This window comes from Equus przewalskii, chromosome 1 (assembly GCF_037783145.1).
Source record: "Equus przewalskii isolate Varuska chromosome 1, EquPr2, whole genome shotgun sequence".
Classification (NCBI taxonomy): domain Eukaryota; kingdom Metazoa; phylum Chordata; class Mammalia; order Perissodactyla; family Equidae; genus Equus; species Equus przewalskii.
In genome coordinates this window covers 109,006,375-109,026,053 of record NC_091831.1, presented here as the reverse complement: position 1 = coordinate 109,026,053, position 19,679 = coordinate 109,006,375, and the positions used below count along the sequence as shown (strand labels likewise).

Below are 19,679 nucleotides of genomic sequence, written 5' to 3'. Positions count from 1 at the left end.
CTGAACTTTGATGGGATTCCTTCTAAAGTTTTCATTATTAGGATAGGATATTAGGTATTATTCCATATTAGGTTAGGATAATTCCTTTAAGTTTGGGATCAATACCCTTAATAAATAAATGAAGTTTCCTTCTATTCTTGGTTTGTTTTGAGTTGGTATAATGAATGAATGTGGACTTTTCAGCATCTTTTAAGATAATAATATGGTTTTTCTCCTGGAATTTGTTAATATAGCCTATTGACATTAGAATCATGTTTGGCTGTTAGGAACAGAGAGAAGAAATAATAGGGAATACAGTAGGAGGGGAATTTACTTCTCTCTCATGTGAGTCTGGAGTGAGGCATTTCAGGAATGGCTACGGCAGTGCCAGAAAATTCCATGGGCTCATCCCCTCTACCTGAATCTCCATTTGTCCTTGATCTCCATTATCAAAGACCCTCAGTGGTGATGCAGCTCCAGGTCCTTTCTTTGTCTTTTTATGCCTTTTTGTACAGTTTGTATTCATTTGCTAATTTTCATTTTAAGTTTTACATCTATGTTTGTAAATGACGTTGTCCTATGATGTTTCTCTTTTCTAATTTTGGCATCTGAATTATTCTGTCTTCAGTATCCACTAGGAATAAGTTCAGCTACAAGTAACCAAGTATTTTACTTATTTGGCTTGAACAAATAGATATTTTTATGAGAAAAATGATCAGAAGTCCAGAGGGGGGTGGTTTAGGGCTGGTGCAAATGTTCAGTGATACCATCAGGAATGGACTTTCTTTTTTTTTGTTTTTCTACTCAGTTAAGTTTTTTTTGTAAAATTATTTTATTGAGGTCATATTGGTTTATAACATTGTATAATTTCAGGTGTACGTTATCATATATAAGTGTCTGTATAGACTGCATCATGATTACCACCAATACTCTAGTTTTTATCCATCACCGTTCATATGTGCCCCTTTTCCCCTTTCACCCACCCCCCACCCCCTTCCCCACTCCTAACCACTAATCTGTTCTCTTTATCCATGTGTGTCTTTTATCTTCCACGTATGAGTGAATTCGTACGGTGTTTGTCTTTCTCTTCCTGGCTTATTTCGCTTAACATAATACCCGTAAGCTCCATCCATGTTGTTGCAAATGGGACAATTTTGCCTTTTGTTATGGCTGAGTACTATACCATTGTATATATATATACTACATCTTCTTTATCCATTCATCCATGGACAGGCATTTGGGTTGCTTCACATCCTGGCCACTGTGACTAATGCTACAGTGAACGTAGGATGCATAAATCTCTGTATTATTGATTTGATGTTCTTTGGATAAATACCCAGTAGTGGGATAGCTGGGTCATATAGTGTTTCCATTTATAACTTTTTGAGAACTCTCCATAGAGTTTTCCATAGTGGCTGCACCCAGTTTGCATTCCCACCAGCAGTATATGAGGGTTCCCTTTTCCCCACGTCCTCTCCAACATTCGTTATTTTGTTTTGGTAATTATAGCCATTCTGACAGGTGTAAGGTGATAAATCATTGTACTTTTGATTTGCATTTCCCTAATAATTAGTGACATTGAACATCTTTTCACATGCCTGTTGGCCATCTGTATATCTTCTTTGGAAAAATGTTGTTTATATCCACTGCCCATTTTTTTATTGAGTTGTTTGTTTTTTGTTGTTGAGTTGTATGAGTTCTTTATATGTTTTGGAAATTAATCCCCTATTGGATATATGATTTGCAAATATTTTCTCCCAGTTGGTGTGTTGTCTTTTTGTTTTGTTCATGGTTTTCTTTCCCTTGCAGAAGCTTTTTAGTCTGATATAGTCCCGTTTGTTTATTTTTTTCGTTTGTTTCCCTTGCCTGAGTAGACATGGTATTCGAAAAGATGCTGCTAAGATCCGTGTCAAAGAGTGTACTGCCTATATTTTCTTTTAGGACTTTTATGGTTTCAGGTCTTACATTCAAGTCTTTAATAAATTTGGGGTTTATTTTTGTGTGTTCTATAAAATAATGGTCTCCCTTCACTCTTTCGCTTGTGGCTATCCAGTTTTCCCAACCCCATTTATTGAAGAGACTTTCCTTTCTCCATTGTATGTTCTTGACTCCTTTGTCAAAAATTAGCTGTCAGTAGATGTGTGGATTTATTTCTGGGCGTTCAATTCTATTCCTTTGATCTATGTGTCTATTTGGGGGCCAGTACCAGGCTGGTTTGATAATTATAGCTTTGTAGTATATTTCGAAGTCAGGGATTGTGATGCCTCCAGCTTTGTTCTTTTTTCTCAGGATTGCTTTGACTATTCAGGGTCTTTTGTTATTCCATATAAATTTTAGGATTCTTTGTTCTATTTCCATGAAGAATGTCATTGGGATTCTGATTGGAATTGCATTGAATCTGTAGATTGCCTTAGTTAATATGGACATTTTAATTATATTTGTTCTTCCAATTCATGAGCATGGAATATCTTTCCATTTCCTTATGTCTTATTTGATTCCTTTCAATAATGTCTTATAATTTTCACTGTATAGGTCTTTCACCTCCTTGGTTAAATTTATTCCTAGGTATTTTATCCTTTTCGTTGTGATTGTAAATGGGATTGTATTCTTGACTTCTCTTTCTGCTAGTTTGTTATTAGTGTATAGAAATGCAACTGATTTTTTTAAGTTGATCTTATACCCTGGGTGTTTGCTGTAGTTGTTGATTATTTCTAATACTTTTCTGGTGGATTCTTTAGGGTTTTCTACATATAGAATCATGTCATCCACAAACAGTGAGAGTTTTACTTCTTACTTTCCAGTTTGGATATCTTTTTCTTGCCTAATTTGTCTGGCCAAAATCTTCAGTACTGTGTTGAATAGGAGTGGTGAGAGTGGACACCCTTGTCTTGTTCCTGTTCTCAGAGGGGTGGCTTTCAGTTTTTCACTGGTAAGTGTGATGTTGGCTGTGAGTTTGTCATATATGGGCTTTATTATGTTGAAGTACTTTCCTTCTATACCCATTTTATTGAGTGTTTTTTTTTATCATAAATGGATGTTGGATCTTTTCAAATGCTTTCTCTGGGTCTATTGATATGATTATGTGATTTTTATTCTTCATTTTGTTAATGTGGCGTATCATATTGATTGATTTGTGGGTGTCGAACCATCCCTGAGTCCCTGGTATAAATCCTACTTTATCATGGTGTATGATCCTTTTAATGCATTGCCATATTTGATTTGCCAATATTTTGTTGAGGATTTTTGCATCTATGTTCATCAGCAATATTGGCCTGTAATTTTCCTTCTTTGTGTTGTCCTTGTCTGATTTTGATATCAGGTAATGTTGGCCTCAGTGAATGAGCTAGGAAGTGTTCCATCTTCTTCAATTTTTTGCAAGAGTTTGAGAAAGATAGATATTAAATCTTCATTGAATGTTTGGTAGAATTCTGCAGAGAAGCCATCTGGTCATGGACTTGTGTTCTTTGGGAGATTTTTCACTACTATTTCAGTCTCTTTACTTGTGATTGGTGTATTCATATTCTATATTTCTTCTTGATTCAGTTTTAGGGGGTTGTATGAGTCTAAGAATTTATCCATTTCTTCTAGGTTATCCAATTTCTTGGCAATATAGTTTTTCATAGTATTCGCTTATAATTTTTTGTATTTCTGTGGTATCTCTTGTAATTTCTCCTCTTTCATTTCCAATTTTATTTATTTGAGCCTTCTCTCTTTTTTTCTTAATGACTCTGGCTAAGAGTTTGTCAATTTCGTTTATCTTCTCAAAGAACCAACTCTTAGTTTCATTTATCATTTCTATTTTTTGTCTTTATTTCATTTATTTCTGCTCTAATTTTTATTATTTCCTTCTGCTGAAGTTGGACTTTGTTTGTTCTTCTTTTTCTAGTTCTATTAGATGTCATTTAAGATTACTTGTTTGAGATTTTTCTTGTTTGTTGAGATAGGCTGGAATTGCTATAAATTTCCTTCTTAGTATCAGTTTTGCAGCATCTCATAAGAGTTGGTATGTTGTATTTTCATTTTCATTTGTCTCCAGGTATGTTTTTATTTCTCCTCTGATTTCTCCATTGATTCATCATGTTGTTTAGTCTCCAAATATTTGTGACTTTCCCAGCTTTCTTCTTATAGTTGATTTCTAGTTTCATAGCATTGTGTTTCAAAAAGATGCTTGGTATGATTTCAATCTTCTTAAATTTGATGAGGCTTGCCTTGTTTTCCAACATATGGTCTATCTTGAAAATGTCCCATGTGTACTTGAGAAGAATGTGTATTCTACTATTTTTGGATAGAATGTCCTCTCTCTCTCTGTCTCTCTCTCTATATATATATGTATATATATATAAAGTCCATCTGGTCTAGTATTTCATTTAAGGCCACTGTTTCCTTGTTGACTCCCTGTCTGGATGATTTATCCATTGACGTAAGTGGGGTGTTGAGGTCCCCTACTATTATTGTTTTGCTGTCAATTTCTCCCTTTAGGTCTGTTAATAGTTGCTTTATATAATTTGGTGCTCCTGTGTCAGGTGCATCTATATTCATAAATGTTAAATCCTCTTGGCAGAATGTCCCTTTTATCATTACATACTGCTCCTCTGTGTTTCTCATTGCCTTTATCTTGAAGTCTCCTTTGTCTGATATAATTATGGTAACACCTGCTTTCTTTTGCTGCCATTTGCTTGGAGTATCATCTTCCATCCCTTCATTCTAAGACTATGTTTGTCTTTAGAGTTAAGATGTGTTTCCTGGAGTTAACATATTATTCAGTCTTGTTTTTTAATCTGTCCTGCCATTCTGTGCCTTTTGATTGGAGAATTAAATCCATTTACATTTAGAGTGATTCTTGATATATGAGGGCTTAATACTGCCATTTTAGCTCTTGTTTTCCAGTTGTTCTGTATTTCTGTGGTTTCTGTTCTCTTGCATTTCTGACTACCATTTCAGCTGGGTGGTTTTCTGTAATTGTTTTCTCAGTTTTCTCTTTATTTATGATTTGTGGCTTTGCTCTGATGTTTGTTTAGTGGTTACCATGCGGTTTGTATAAAAGATCTCATAGGTGAGATAGTCCCTTTTCTGATAGCCTCTTATCTTATCTCCATTAGCCTAAGCAGGTTCCATCCCTTTCCTCTTCCCCTTCTGAGTTAGTGTTGTCACAAATTATTCTTTTTGTGCCATGAGTTTGTGACTAAATTGAAGTGTTTATAGTTATTTTGGATGCTTTCCTAGGAATAGACTTCCTGCTCCACCTACTTTGCATGTTGGATCTTGTCCTCTGGCTTTCTACCTTATAGTTCCAAAGTGACAAGTGTACCTGAAGATATCATGTCCTTGTTTAAGGCAGAAAGGAGAGGAAAGACAATGTGGTAAAGGACTATTCCTGAAGCCTTACTCTTCTATGAGATAAGTAAAAGCTTTCCCGTAAACCTGACCCAGTTGACTTCTGTTTCCATCACGTAGACCTGAATCATTCAGCACAGCCATATCCAGATTGGTAAATCCCAGGTCAAGGGGAAGAGATTACCAGTGACTGGCTTTATGATTCATCCCTCAGTTCTAGGAATGTTATCAGTCTTCTCTGAAAATCAAGGATTCTCCACTGCTAAACCAAGATTCTGCTAAAGCAAGTTCTATCAGCAGTAGGAAAATGGGTGTAGGGTGGCAACACCTAAGAAAATGAGTGTGTACCTTCCCATCTCTCCTGATGACGTTGGCCCATTTTTCACTTTGTTAGTAAATTTTTGTGTCTTTGTTTTCCTAAAGCACATGTCAGCTCTCTCCTCAGAACTCCCCAATGTCTAACCAGTGGCCTCATATTACAGTCCAGCTACTCACCCTGACAGCCCACAGGGTTCAACCTCACAGTCTCCAAGCCCATCAGCTCTTCTGCTCCTTGTACCACATGCAAGGGTGTTACGGCCCCGTGGCTTCTGCTTGTGTTGTTCATCCAGCTTAGAATGTCTTCTTTTCAGCCTTCCTAAATCACCCTCAGAAACAAATCTTACATTTAGCTTCCTTCATCCTTCCAGGTAGAAGAAACTATCCCTTTCTAATATTCTAATAGATTTTCTCATGTACAATATTATAGTATTTATTCCAATTTGAGTTTATTTATACTTGTTTTCATGTCTAGCCATCAGAATAGAGTAGGGACTTGGATTTAATATTTTTGTTTTCATTTTGTTCATTCATTCAGCATATTTATTTAGCATCTGGCATATTCCAGCTTGTGGTGATGTTAAGACAAAAAATGTGAATGCTGCCCTCCAGGGCCACCCTCTCAGAGAGAGGGAAGGAGGCAAGTAGGTCAGGAGTGGTAGTCCAGGACTTCATGCAATGCTCAAAGTGTTCCTCTCCTGTCATGATGACAACAGGAGGCTGTGGAAGGAGCCTGACACTTTAGGCTCTTTTAACTTAATAGGAAACGTGTTTTCTCCTAGAAGAAGAGCTGAATAAAATGATTGAAATCAATAGGAGTATAAACCTGAATAGTGAGTTGTTTGGACCTTTTTAAACCCTTATTGATGGCACATTGCCCTGGTTCAGATAGATATTTTATGCCAGAAGAACAGCTATATTTGTGAGCCTGGAGAATGAAAACCTAAATCTTTGAAAGCAAGGGAGTCTTTCAAACATTCCAGTACTGGAGGCTTGGCATTGTCCAGGGAAGCTCTGCTGCAGATTTGCAATGATGAGACAGTACCTCTGATACCGTGTTCCCTTGGAAGGTGACCATTCCATGGTGTGAGCACATTATACAGTTGCAGGATATAGTTGTCCTCTATACATCATGATAAGTGATGCTATGTCTCATGGCCTTAAATATTATCTTCAAAATTAGTGATTATTCCTTATGGATTCTTTAAGAATTGTCTAGTCTTTAATGTGAGTTCACCGCAGGAAGCAGCATGGAAAGACCAGTCCATAACTCCTTGGGGATCATGAGCCCTTGTGTGCAATGGCAGGCATAAACCTGCTCTCATGTTAAGAACCTTTGAAAGGCCAACCCAGTGGTGTAGTGGTTAAGTTTGCACACTCTGCTTCAGCAGCACAGGGTTTGCAGGTTCAGATCCCGGGCGTGGACCTAGCACCACTCATCAAGCCATGTTGTGGTGGCATCCCACATAAAATAGAGGGAGATTGGCACAGATGTTAACTCAGCGACAATCGTCCTCAAGCAAAAAGAGAAAGATCGGTAACAAATGTTAGCTCAGAGCCAATCTTCCTCAACAAAAAAACCCCACAAAAAACAAAGAAAGAAAATAGAGCCCTTGAAGAATGAGATATTTCACTAATTAATATATTATTCCAGTCACACTCTAGAAAACCGGAGTAGATTCTGGACTTACTATTCTTCCCAAAAATATAAATTTTAGAAGAAACTTTTCTTCCATCTTGCTGTACTGGGGGAAAACCACTAAAAGATGTGATTGAGTGTCAACTAAGGAATATTTTGCTTCTGATGAGGCATCTGTGTGCATACTGTGTTTCAGAGACACCAGATTTTTTTGACCTGAGAATGTTTGAAGACCCCTGTACTATTGTAAAGGGACAGTGAATGTCAACCTTTGGATCAAAGTGGGTCTGTATGGGAATCATAACTCTGCCACTGGAACTCTGGACTTCAGTCAAATGGAGCAAAGCTGCTTGCCTTGCAGAGTTCTTGTCTGTATGAGAGTTAACTCACCCTCAGAGCACTTCGTACAGTCAACATCATCGTCAATATTGTTGTAAGCACTCGCAAGTAGTAGTTATTTTCCTCACTTAAGCATAGAGTGGTTTTAGACCCATGGAAAGAATTTCTTTTATTGCCCAACTCCATTCAAATAAATTTGAAAACCTAGGTAAAATATATTAATCTGTAGGAAAATAGAATCTCACAAAATTGAATCCTATAGAGATAGAAAGTCCAAACAATAATTTCCACAGGAAAAAAATAGAGAAGATTGTAAAAGAGTTTCCCCCAAAAGAAGCATCAGGAACAGATTGATTCAAACAGAATGCCTGCCAAACCGTCGAATATCAGATGACCCCAGTGCTACTGAGGTTATTGCAAGAGAATTGAAAAAGAAGGTAAACTTTCACTTTTGTTTTGTGTATGTAATGTTGACTGTAAAACTTGACAAAGATTGCACATAAAAATAAAAACTACATATCAATCTAATGCATTAATATCAGTGTGAGAATTTTAAATAAAAATTAGCAAACTGAATTAAAAATCACATAAAAAATAAATATCAATGAATGATTAAAGGAGATTTATTCTAGAAATATGAGTAAGTTCCATTATTAGAAGTCTGTTAATAGAATTCACCATATTAATATATGTGAATAAAAAAATCATGTCAAAGTCAGCATCCATCCATGATAAAACCACTCAATAATGTTTATGGATGCCTTCTAAACGTGTGTGTGTGTGTTTGTAGCCTGAAAGTCAGCAACTAGGATCTTATTCAATGTGGAAACACCAAAGTTATTCCCACCAAAGTTAGGAGGAAAGCAAAGATACCATTACCTCTTCTAATATTTAATATTATGTTGAATTAGTTCAGTCAGGCAAGAGAAAAGAGGCTTAAGAATTAAAAATTAAGATGGTAACACAATCTCTGTTTGCATTTTATATGGTTATATATCTGGAAAACCAAAATAAAACTATGGAACAATTTCTCTAAACATTAAGAATTTAGTAAAATAGAAGGATATGAATCTAACACCCCAAAATCAATAGCTTTGTTTATAAATATGATAACCAGTTAACATACATAATGGGCAAAAAGATACATTTTATGAATACCTAGGCATAAATCTCACAAGAAAATACAGAAATAGACCCAAACTCATATGCAAATTTAGCATACAAAAATAGAGGGATCTGAAATCAATGGGACTTACCCACTGATGGGCTTTTTCATGAGTGATATTAGAATAGCTGGATAGACCTAAGGAAAATGATAAAATTGGACCCGTTCTTCACTTGGCACATGAGGATCAACTCCAACTGCATCAGAGCTTTAAATATAAAAAATGAAACCCTTCAATCAGTAGAAGGAAACGTGGGTGAATTCCTCTGTAGTCTGGCAATGGGAAAAAATTTTCAATTAAAATTCAAAATCCAGAAGCATTAAGGGAAAAGGTAGAAAACTATATATAAACTATTTTAATAAACTTAATTTTTCAGAGCAGTTTTAAGTTCACAGCAAAACTGAGCAGAAAGTATAGACAGTTCCCACACACACGTAGCCTCCTCTACTATGAGCAGCCCCCACCAGAGTGACAGGTTTGTTACAATCAGTGAAACTCCACTGACACATGACTATCTCCCAGTCATAGTTTAAAGTAGGTTTCACTCTTGGTGGTGTACATTTGTTGGTTCACAACCTCTGGAGTTCCCCAGGTGAAATCCAAAACTAGTCCCCATACACGGAGGGCAAGAAGGGACCACAGAAAGAGGCAGACACTCTAGATTGGTAATTAGTGGTTGTAATAAGTGAGGGAACTTACATACGAGGCTTGTCTTGGGTGGATGCAAGATGAGTAGATCTCCTTATCTGCCTGACAGAATCTTATGAGTTATAGAGGCCTTAACTGGGTTCAGTGATGTATTCAGTCCAGGTGGTCTCAACCACAATTGCTCTCTCAAGGCTATGTCCTTGAAACAGCTCCTAGTGTGGGAATAGTAGGCAGGACATACATTCCAAGGACAGGGGAAGGGATAAGGAGCCTCTGATTGCCTGGGTCCAGCTCTCGGGTCAACCAGCAGTCACATCCTGTAGATGACCTCCTTCAACAACATTCTGTGGGTTTTGACAAATTTATAATGACATGTGTCCACTATTATATAGCATACATAATAGTTTCACTGCTTTAAAAATAATCTGTGTTCTACCTATTCATCCCCCCCAGTATAAACTTTTCTCTTTTTTTGCTGGGAGAGATTCACCCTGAGCTAGCGTCTGTTGCTAATCTTCCTCTCTTTTTCTTTTCCCTTCCCAAAGCCCCAGTACATGGTTGTATATTCTAGTTGCAGGTCATTCTAGTTCTTACATGAGATCCACCACCACAGCATGGCAACTGACAGAAGAGTGGTGTGGTTCCATGCTTGGGAACTGAACCTGGGCTGCCAAAGTGGAGCACACTGAACTTTAGCCACTAGGACATCAGGACTGGCTCTAAACTTTTTTTTAATTTCAAGGAAAAAGACATCAAAAGCAAAGGAAAGAGACGAATGACAAACTAGGGGAAATATTTTCAGTGTATATCACAGAAGAAGGGTTATTATCCTTAACATATAGAAGGCTACTAATGATAGAGAAAATAACAACCAACAATAATATTTGAAGGAGGAAAAGGATGAGAGAATTGGACAGTATACAGAAAATGAAGGAAAATCGTTCTTAGCCATAATAGAGGATGCTCAAGTTTCCTCTTAGTTAGAGAAATGAACGCAATTTAAACTACAGTGAGATACTGTTTCTCACTTATGAAGTTGCCAAAAATCGAAAAGTCCAACAATATACTCTGCAGGTCAGATTTTTTTCTTTTGCCATTGGCAGTGAAAACTGATACAGCCCCTATGGGGGACAATTTGGCAGGACCTAGCAATAGTAATATTCCATCAGCATTATGTTTTGATCCAATCTCACTTCCAGGAATCTATCCCAAAGGTAGACTAAAAAAATGTGAAAGACTTTACACTCGAAATCTTCCTTCCTTTCTGTAGCTACAGAGTGATGATCAATCCTCTATTGGTGAACATTTGTGTTGCTTACAGACCTTTGTTGTTATGGATGGTATAGTGAATGTGAAAGATCTCTTGATACTGGGGCAGAATGAGCTACAGGATGTATCGTAAGGTAAGAAAAGCAAGATGGAGAAAACATCTATAGAATATCATTTCTCCAAGCAATGGGAGGATACAATATGAATTTTTAAATCCACTAAAATAAAAGAGGAGTATAAAGCATGTAGCTAAACACAAAATTATAGAGCAAGGAAAGGAATAGAGCAGAAAGGACGGAATAGAATGGGGCTTCTTTGAGTATACCTTGTTATTGAGATTTGACTTTAGAACTTTGTAAATATTTTACAAAATTATAAAACAAAATTAACTTTAAAAGGCAGTATTTAAAATAATAATAAAATGAAGCAAGTGGACCTAAATGTGTGTTTAGTTGGTGGCATAGCCACACAAAGAGAACTATTCAAGGTGACTTTTAAAGCCTAGTAATTTGCCTGTTGATGCATCGTGGGATATACCCAAGGCCAAAAAAAAATAAATACGATAAATAAACAAAGAAATAAATGTTTATAGTACTCATTCTAGTCTTGAATTTGAATTGGGAATACTAGAAAGAACTTAAGATGTATTTTGTCTTAAAACAAACAAACATACTTCTTAGTTCTGTCCACTAAAAACTCCCATAAACAATGAGTAGCTCAGTAGCAGTGTACCTACTGCTTGGTACCAAGCACCAAATTGTGGTCCTGAAAAGCCATTCACACTGAAACACTCATGGTCTTTTGGAGAAATGGCTAATCCCAGTTCTCGAGCAGGAAATGTACAAGATAAACTTGAAACATCTTATCTTTCCTGATGGCAAGGAAATGATGGATGGAGGATACCAGGGTCAAGGCAAATTGACTCAGGACTCAGGAGCCAACTGTAAGAGGCTCTCACTAGCCAAACTGGGACAATATGAGCATCAACAAATGATAATTGCATCTTTATTGGATGGATTTAAATGCATCAAATATGTTTAAATCCATGAGTGCAAAATGATATGTAAAGAAAGAAAATGAATTGACCACCATTGGAGGAAGCAAGTGAACCCACTCACCCAATAAAATGATGAGTTGAAACAGGGCAAATAAAGTTCTCCTCTTACTGTTTCTTTCTATTGAAGTCCACCACTGGGTAACCAAATAGTATATTAGTGGAAGTTTCCCTTTATATAAGTATTCCAGCTAATCAATGAAGAAGGAATGAAAGAAGACTGTCAGCATGTGCAGCCTTGAGTGAATGCTGGGTCTGGTCAGTGATCATCAATGGCTGCTACCTCCACAAGTAAAGACAGACGTTCCGTACCACCTGACTGAAGAAGACAGCACCACCTATGCTGTATTTTTGTCCAGAATTGAACCCACATCTGGTCAAGCCTTCATATCCAAGTACCAATTTACAGGAAATACAGAGTGCAGAGAAGCATGTTACCTGACACCGCAGGAGCAGTCAGGAAAAGCAAGACAGCAGAAAACTCTACAAGAAAAATGACCAGGTTTTTTTCAACAAAGAAAAGGAAAGATGGAGGCAAAACCTATAGATTAAAAAAGACATATCCATCAGTTACAATGCATCGACCTTATTTGAATCCTAGTCCAAACAAACTGAAAAATTAAATATAGGCAAATTTATAGTATTTGAGTTCCTTGGAAATTTGAACACTGTCTGGATATTAATGACATTGAGGAATGATTGTTGATTTGGGGTGTGATAATGCACTGTGGTTATGTTCTAAAGAGTCTTTTTAGAGACGCCAAGCACCATGTAGCAAACTCTGGATGTATGCCAGTGCCTGCTTGCCATAGGAAGCCCGAGGCAAGAGGAAGAATAAGTCATGCTGATTCCACCTTCATTTAAATGTTGATATTTTATTCAAGATTGCACTAATTTTGATTTTTTTAAATGTAGCGCTAAAATATTGTTTATCTTGATTCCTGAGATTTTCACCCCCTCTTAAATTTTGCACCTTCGGCAAGTACCTCACCTGCCTCATGCTCGTCCTGGACCTGCTCTGTGCCAGGCACTGTGAAGCCTAGAATGTGGAAAGGAGAATAAAGTCAGAATCGAGTGTTCAGACAGCTGGCCCTTTGTGAGGATAGATGGACATTACATACAAGGCATTGACCAGCCTGTTCGCAGCCCTGGGCATGGAGAGCATTCTTCTTGCACTTTTTTCCCCCATTGGTCTCCCTCTGTCTGACCCAGTGGTCAGACCACCAGCCTCTGCCTCCAACTCCCAGTGTTGGTCTTCCTCCTCCCCATCATGTCACCTTCCAGTCTCTTGTTATAACATCTGCTGACAAATACAATACAAGCATGTTTTATTTAGGCTCTGTTGAAACAGAAGTTAATGAAAAATAGATCCTGATGCAATTTTTGTCTTTGTCCTGCTACACCTCTGTCCTGCAGTTTTATTCTCACTGGTTAGGCCAATTCTTCCACTCGAGGATCCCCCAAATCCAGCAGTCCCTGACACTGCACCTGTTTCTGAATCTGTCTCTCTCTCTGCTCCCTGGGAAGCTCCAGGTGGAAGAGGGGCAAGGAACTCAGAGTTCCTGGTGTTTGCATCTCATAGTCCTCACAACAGTAGCCTAAACAGAGTAGCAGCTCAATGAATGCTCTTGCTTGAATGATAAATGAAAGCAGCCACCTTGAGTATTGGGAAGAATGTGGAATTGAAGTCAGGAACACTCATCTAGCATTAACACTCTGTGATTCCAAGCCAGAATACCAAAGGGGACCTTGGGCTGAGGTCTGAGAGCAGCACAATGAGAGCAGTGCAAGGAGGTAGAGGCTGCATGAGCCTGTGCACCTGGGAGAAGTGTGCCCACGTGCCCAGAGAGAGCAGCTCCCAGTTGGGAATGTGCACTGTGCACAAGCCCGGGAAGTAAGGGAGAGCCTCCGCAGGGCCTGGACCCCAGCCTGGACCAGTAGCAGGAATAGCCCAAGAGAGGTTCCAGGAGGTGGTGGGTAGAGTAGGAAGTGCTTATTGATAGGAGGTGTGAGTTCGGAAAATCTGGCCAATTTGATGTTTCAGCTGAAGAAGGGAGGGAGTGAAAATTTGGTTAGAGAAATGGGAAGGCATAAATCAACAGAAGAAAAGAAAACAATTACAAAGGAAAAAAATGTCACTGTGTTTCCTCCAAAGCTTTGTCATTGTTTTTACCTCTTTTGCAAATGTTCACTAACAAGCTAAATTCACATCTCTGACAGCAGTGGTTCTGGGACTTCAGCCCAGCTGACAACAGAATCACCTGAAGGACATGCAAAACCAGGTGGCTGGGCCCACCCCCAGAGATTCTGACTCAGCAGATCTAAGGTGAAGCCTGGGGATGTGCATTTCTAACAAGTTCCAGGGGAGGCTGTGGCTGCTGCTCTGAGGAGCACACTTGGAGAATCACAGTTTCTGAGGCCCTGGCTCTGACCCCTGGTATCAAGAGGATTATCTCAAATATCTGTGTAGCCCCTAATTGTTTACAGAGCTCTTTCACAGACGCTGTAATTCACTTAATCTCCTGTAAGCCCTGCCTGATAGGCCCATCATTCCACATTGTTTGTTAGACATCCACCATGGGCCAGGTCAGGGCTGGCCCCTAGGGTGGCAGAGCTAAGGAGGAGGGTCTTCCTTGGCTCAGCCCAGTGAGGGAGCTGGAGCAAGGCACGCACTCATGCCCATGTTTGATTGAACTAACTTACCAAAGCAAAGATCTTTTAAGTAAATGTATGGAGTGCTTTCTAGGAAGCTGGACAGTTCTTTGCTTTATTTGGTTGTTTAAACTTGACATTAACTTGCCTATTTAATAAGGAACAAAAGCGTAATGTGTAACAAAATGTGTGGATAGTGCATTTTTAGCAATATTTCAATTTTAGCAATATTTTCCAAAACATGGGATAGGACCGCCTCCGTCAGGATCACCTGACATGCTGCCCACCGGTGGATGAGTCCCTCCTCAGGCCCTCTGCATCTGAAGCACACATGAATGAGTGAGTGGGTGTGAGGAAGAGACAAGAGAGACAGATCTGCGTTTTAAGGAGGCCTGTGGCAATTGCTTTTGTCCCCTCTCGTTGGGGGTCTGCAGGTGCATAGTGTGATAGAGTTTCTACTGTCAAAGGAATTCAGGGACCACCACTGGGACAGAGCACGACTTGGGGGTTGGACAGGAATGAGGCACGCATCCTTGTCACAGCCAAGCAGGACTCTGAGAGGAGCTGCACTGGGAACATTCTCAGTGTGAGAGACAGCCTAGAGCATTTGAGAGTTCAAGAAACTCTCCCAGGAGTCAAGGGCCTGGTAGGGAGGGAGCCAGGGACCACAGAGAAGCAGGCCAATCCAGGCTGCTGTGGACAAAGTGAAGGGCATGAGAAGGACCTCTGTGCTCTTGTGCTTGTGGGTGACCCTCCGTGGGAGCGGTAAGCCCAGGGCTCAGACATGGCATTGGCTGCCTGCTGCAGGGAAGACAAAGGGCCAAGGACAGTTCTTGGAGCAAGAGGAAATGTGCCACACATGGAGACCAGGGCACTTCTCAGCAAGGTCCCAACAGCTCTTCCCTTCTCAAAGCCTCAGTTCTCTCACACATAAAGAGAAGTAATAAAAAGACCTACTCAAGAGTACAGACAATGTTCAACAGTGGTTTTTAGGAACAAGCCTGGCCAGATATCTGGTATCCGGGACAGGGGTAGTGACAGTTGCCACTGTCATGGTGGTTTGTGACCAGGGCCTGGGATGCAGCCCACCCTGTAGGCACACAGATGACCACAGGGAAGAGAGCTGGAAACTGGCCAGTCCCCACAAAGCCTGTTAAGACTCGTCTGTCCAGCCCTCAGGGGAACAATGCTGCCCATCAGGTGTGTGCTCTACCTGCTGCATAAACCACAGAGACACTCCTACCCACGGTGTGTCTTTTTCACAGGGCAGCTCAGAAGAGGAAGAATGGTAGATTCATGAACACATAGAAATAAAAGGGAAGAGGATTCTCAGTTTCATTTTTCATCAGTTTTCATGTAACAGTTATAAACCTCTGCTCTTCTCTCCTTTTTGAGACATTCAAACCATGTGATATTACAATAGAAAGAGTCCTTAGCTTGCCTGGCCAAACCCTGTATTTTGCAGGGAGGGAGCTGAGGCTCTGGAGGTGGGCTTCAATGGTGGATATAGGAGCAGTGCCAGGCCTCCCTCCTAGAGTTCTCCATCAGTCTCCCACTGTGCGTTTGTAGGCCTCTGCCCCCATCTGTCCCTGACTCAGGGACTGAGGCACAGCCAGGAAAGGAGGTGCAGGTCACCACACCTATGTCTGAGTAGCAATGGGGTTGAGGGTGTGCATCTGGTGCTCTTGGGAAGAGGCCCCTGCCTATCTTGAGTTCGTGCCTACCTCTAATCAATTAGCAGGCTCACTGGTATTTCTTCCTGTGCTGGAAATGCAGTGGGATTGGGTGAAGACAGCGAGAATACAGGATCAGATGCACCTCCATTATCCAGTCTAGTTCCTCAGCAGTTCCAGTGGCAGCAGTTCTGCTCCTCGGTGGCTAGACAAGGATGGTCTCAGGGTCCCTAGTGAGACTTCATTCACTGGTTCAATAATTGCCAGTGTTTATTGGCTTGTATGCAGGCCAGGGCATTTCATGCACTGACTCCTTAAACTTCCGAGTAGCTATGAGATACTACTATTATTCTAATTCCACTAGTGAGGAAACTGAGGCACAGAAAGGTGAAACAGCATGCCTGAGGCCACACAGGCAGTAGTGGTGAAGCCACCTTGGAACTGAGAGACTGATCCCAGGGCCAAGCTCTTGTCCCCATGCTGTACTGCCTCTCCTAAGAACAGCTTGACATACCACTGTCCCCAGGGCAGTAGACAAGACCCTCAGAGAAGTTCCATCCATGGGCCAAGATGCACAAGAACGACCAGGATTGCAGAACTAGGACCTAGCCACCCTGAGCCTCACACAGCTAGAACTGAGCCATGTGGATGCCTTGGCCAAGGAATGGCAGCTAGAGAGGCCCAGCAGTGCACTTTGGAGAGGTGGCAGGGGCAGCAGGGTGAAGACAGCCAAGGTGGTCAGGAGCCCATGTTCCCACTGCCCTAGCTTCTCCCGTATCATCACAGTGCAAGGATATGAGGCTTGGTGGCCATGGTGGTATTAGGTTTAAGAAGTAAGTCTTCAAGGGGATATGCATGGTGGCAAGCATCTTGCCATGCAAATGCTCACTTGAATTTGGGTGAAAAATTCACTTTAAGCCTTTTCTTTAATCTCTATCTGCATCAAGGACAAGGTACAGAGGAGGAGGTGTGGGCATAAATCTGCACTATGACACTGGTGGAAGCTTGTAACAGTCACAGCATGGTGACCTGTTATACGTATCAGAACAGCTGAGATTGTGTTACTCACAACAGCCAAAAGGAGGAAGCAACCGAAGTGACCATTGACAGATGATGGATAAACAAAATGTGGTCTATATGTACAATGGACTATTAGTCAGCCTTGTCATGGACTGCATGCTTGTGTCCCCCCAAAATTCATATGTTGAAGCCCTTATCCCCAAGCGATGATATTAGGAGGTGAGCCTCTGGGAGGTGATTAGGATTAGATGAGGTCATGAGGATGGAGCCCCCATGTTGGGATTAGTGTCTTTATGAGAAGAGAAACAGACTAGAGCTCATTCTCTCAGTCCTCAGTCTTAACAACAAGAAGTTGGCTCTCTACAAGCCAGGGAAGCAGGTCCTTCTAGATACTGGATCTGTTGGCAGCTTGATCTTGGACTTTGCAGCCTCCAGAACTCTGAGAAATAAATATCTGTTGTTTTAGCACCCCGTCTATGGTATTTTGTTACAGCAGCCTGAATTGACTAAGACAAGCCTTAAAAAGGAAGGAAATTCTGACACTTGCTACAACGTAGATGAACCCTAAAGACATTATGCTGAACAAAACAAGCCAGTCACAAAAGGACAAATGTTATATTATTCAATTATATATGATTCCTAGAAAGTAGAATGATGGTTTCCAGGGCCTGGGGGTGTGGAGAAATGAGAGTCAATGTTTCATGTGGACAGAGTTTCAGTTGAGAGAGATGAAAAAGTTCTGGAGATGGGTAGTGGTGATATTTGTACAACAATGTGGATGTACTTAATACCATTAACTGTACACTTAAATATGACTAATTTGGTAAATTTCATGTTATGTGTGTGTTACCACAATAAAAAAAAAAACACAACTAAGATTAAATGTTTGATGTGGTGTTTACTAGTAAGGTTTAAAACAGCCCTGTACTGTGAAAGTGCTACTCATTGAAATATAAGTGCTTGCTAAAATGAGGAAGGTTAAGCCACCCCCACCTTGCAGAAGTCCCCAGGATGTAGGAAATGATGGCTGGCTGGTAGGCAGGTACCTGCAGGACCCAGAAAGGCAGCAAGTGTGCTGCGGAGAGTTGGCTGCGCCCCAGATGCAGCCTCCCTGGTGTGACAAGAAGCAAAGCATTCAGCCTCTGTCTGAGAGTAAGGAGAGTAACATGCTCTTATTCTCTGATTTGTCCCCCAGGTGGAAGTGACAAAAGAGGAGACTCTCCCGGCCGAGGCTCCGGTGCATGGAGAGAAGGAAGAAGACAATCTCCTAATTGGTACCATATACATCAGGTCAAATGATTTTCTTATTTTCCAGCTGCACCAACCAAAGATTACACCCAAGTAGGAGCCATGTGCAAGCTGGTGTAGTAACAATGAACACGTCTGAGGTCACAGACCTCCCCACCTGATCCCCAGTCCTCAGGGTCTTGCATCTTGGATGAGCTTTTTTCTCCCAGTCTTACAAATGCACAGATGGGCTCAGAGAGGTTAGAAAGCATGTCACAGCTCGTCAGAGTGGCAGATCTGGGGCTCAGGCTGGCATGCCTGGCTCTGAAGCAGCAGCAGTCATCACAGAACCCAGCCCACAGAGCAGAGCATCCAAATGGTTATCTTTAAAGGAGGGAACAGAGGACACTCATCAGTAGCATGGGATTGAAACTCGCCCCACAGCATGTTAAATTAATTACATGCATAATTAATATACTTATTTATACCAGTATAAAATTTTCTGTCATCTAAAGTGGACTCAGCAAACTTTCTATAAAGGTCCAAATAGTAAATATGTTTGGTTTTGTGGGTCTCATGATCTCTATTTTAACTGCTCAACTGGGCCGTGTGCAAAAGCAACCAGAGACAATATGTAAATGAATGGATGTGGCTATGTTCCAATGCAACTTTATTTACAAAAACATGTGGTGGACCACACTTGGCCCATGGCCATAATTTGCTAACCCGTTATGTATGCAAACATGGGGATGCCTTTGCACTGTATCAGCCGTGACCGGGTATCTACCAGTGACCCAGCACTGGTTCACTAGTTCATGAGTCACCCTCACCTGCCATGTGCTGGTTGCTTTTCCCGCAGCATTTGGCTGGTACAGCCTGTGGTCAAGCTGCAGGATGCCCTCTGTATCTTTCTAACTAGGATTATTCTGCCTAGGAAATCTGACATCTTTATGAATTTTGTTGGATTGTTACTGTGACTATGACAACTCTTGGAGAGATGGCAGATAGGCAGATAGTTTAGTTGTCATCTTCAGCAAGTTTTGTATTTCAGTGAACTCTGGATTAACATGGAGTCTTTCCTGAGAGCCTAGTGAGGGGTGAGAGCTGAGGGGTGTGTTGGCTCACTGATGAATGCCTAATTGGGATATAGTGCGCAACTCAATTACATTCTGGAAGTATTACATGTGTGTATAACTTGGAAGAGGATTAGAAATCTAATGACTCCAAATTAATCTAAGTGTACTCAAGGTGTTTGATTTTTTTAAAGACTAGTCTATCTTCTTTTCAATTGGTTGTCCTTGGAATTGACAGAATGAAAGATCAGAAGCACTGGATTTCATAACGACCCCTTATTTCATATA

General features: G+C 40.5%; 1 protein-coding gene across 5 annotated transcripts in view; it reads left to right on the top strand.

The window, feature by feature from the left end:
* Positions 1–19,679, top strand: part of OTUD7A (OTU deubiquitinase 7A) — a 379,573-nt gene that overhangs the window by 187,603 nt on the left and 172,291 nt on the right. For all 5 annotated transcript variants that reach the window (XM_070620657.1, XM_070620650.1, XM_070620659.1 and 2 more), the window contains exon 3: positions 18,287–18,381. The gene's annotated coding sequence lies outside the window, so the exon portion shown is untranslated. The remainder of the gene's footprint in view (positions 1–18,286; positions 18,382–19,679) is intronic.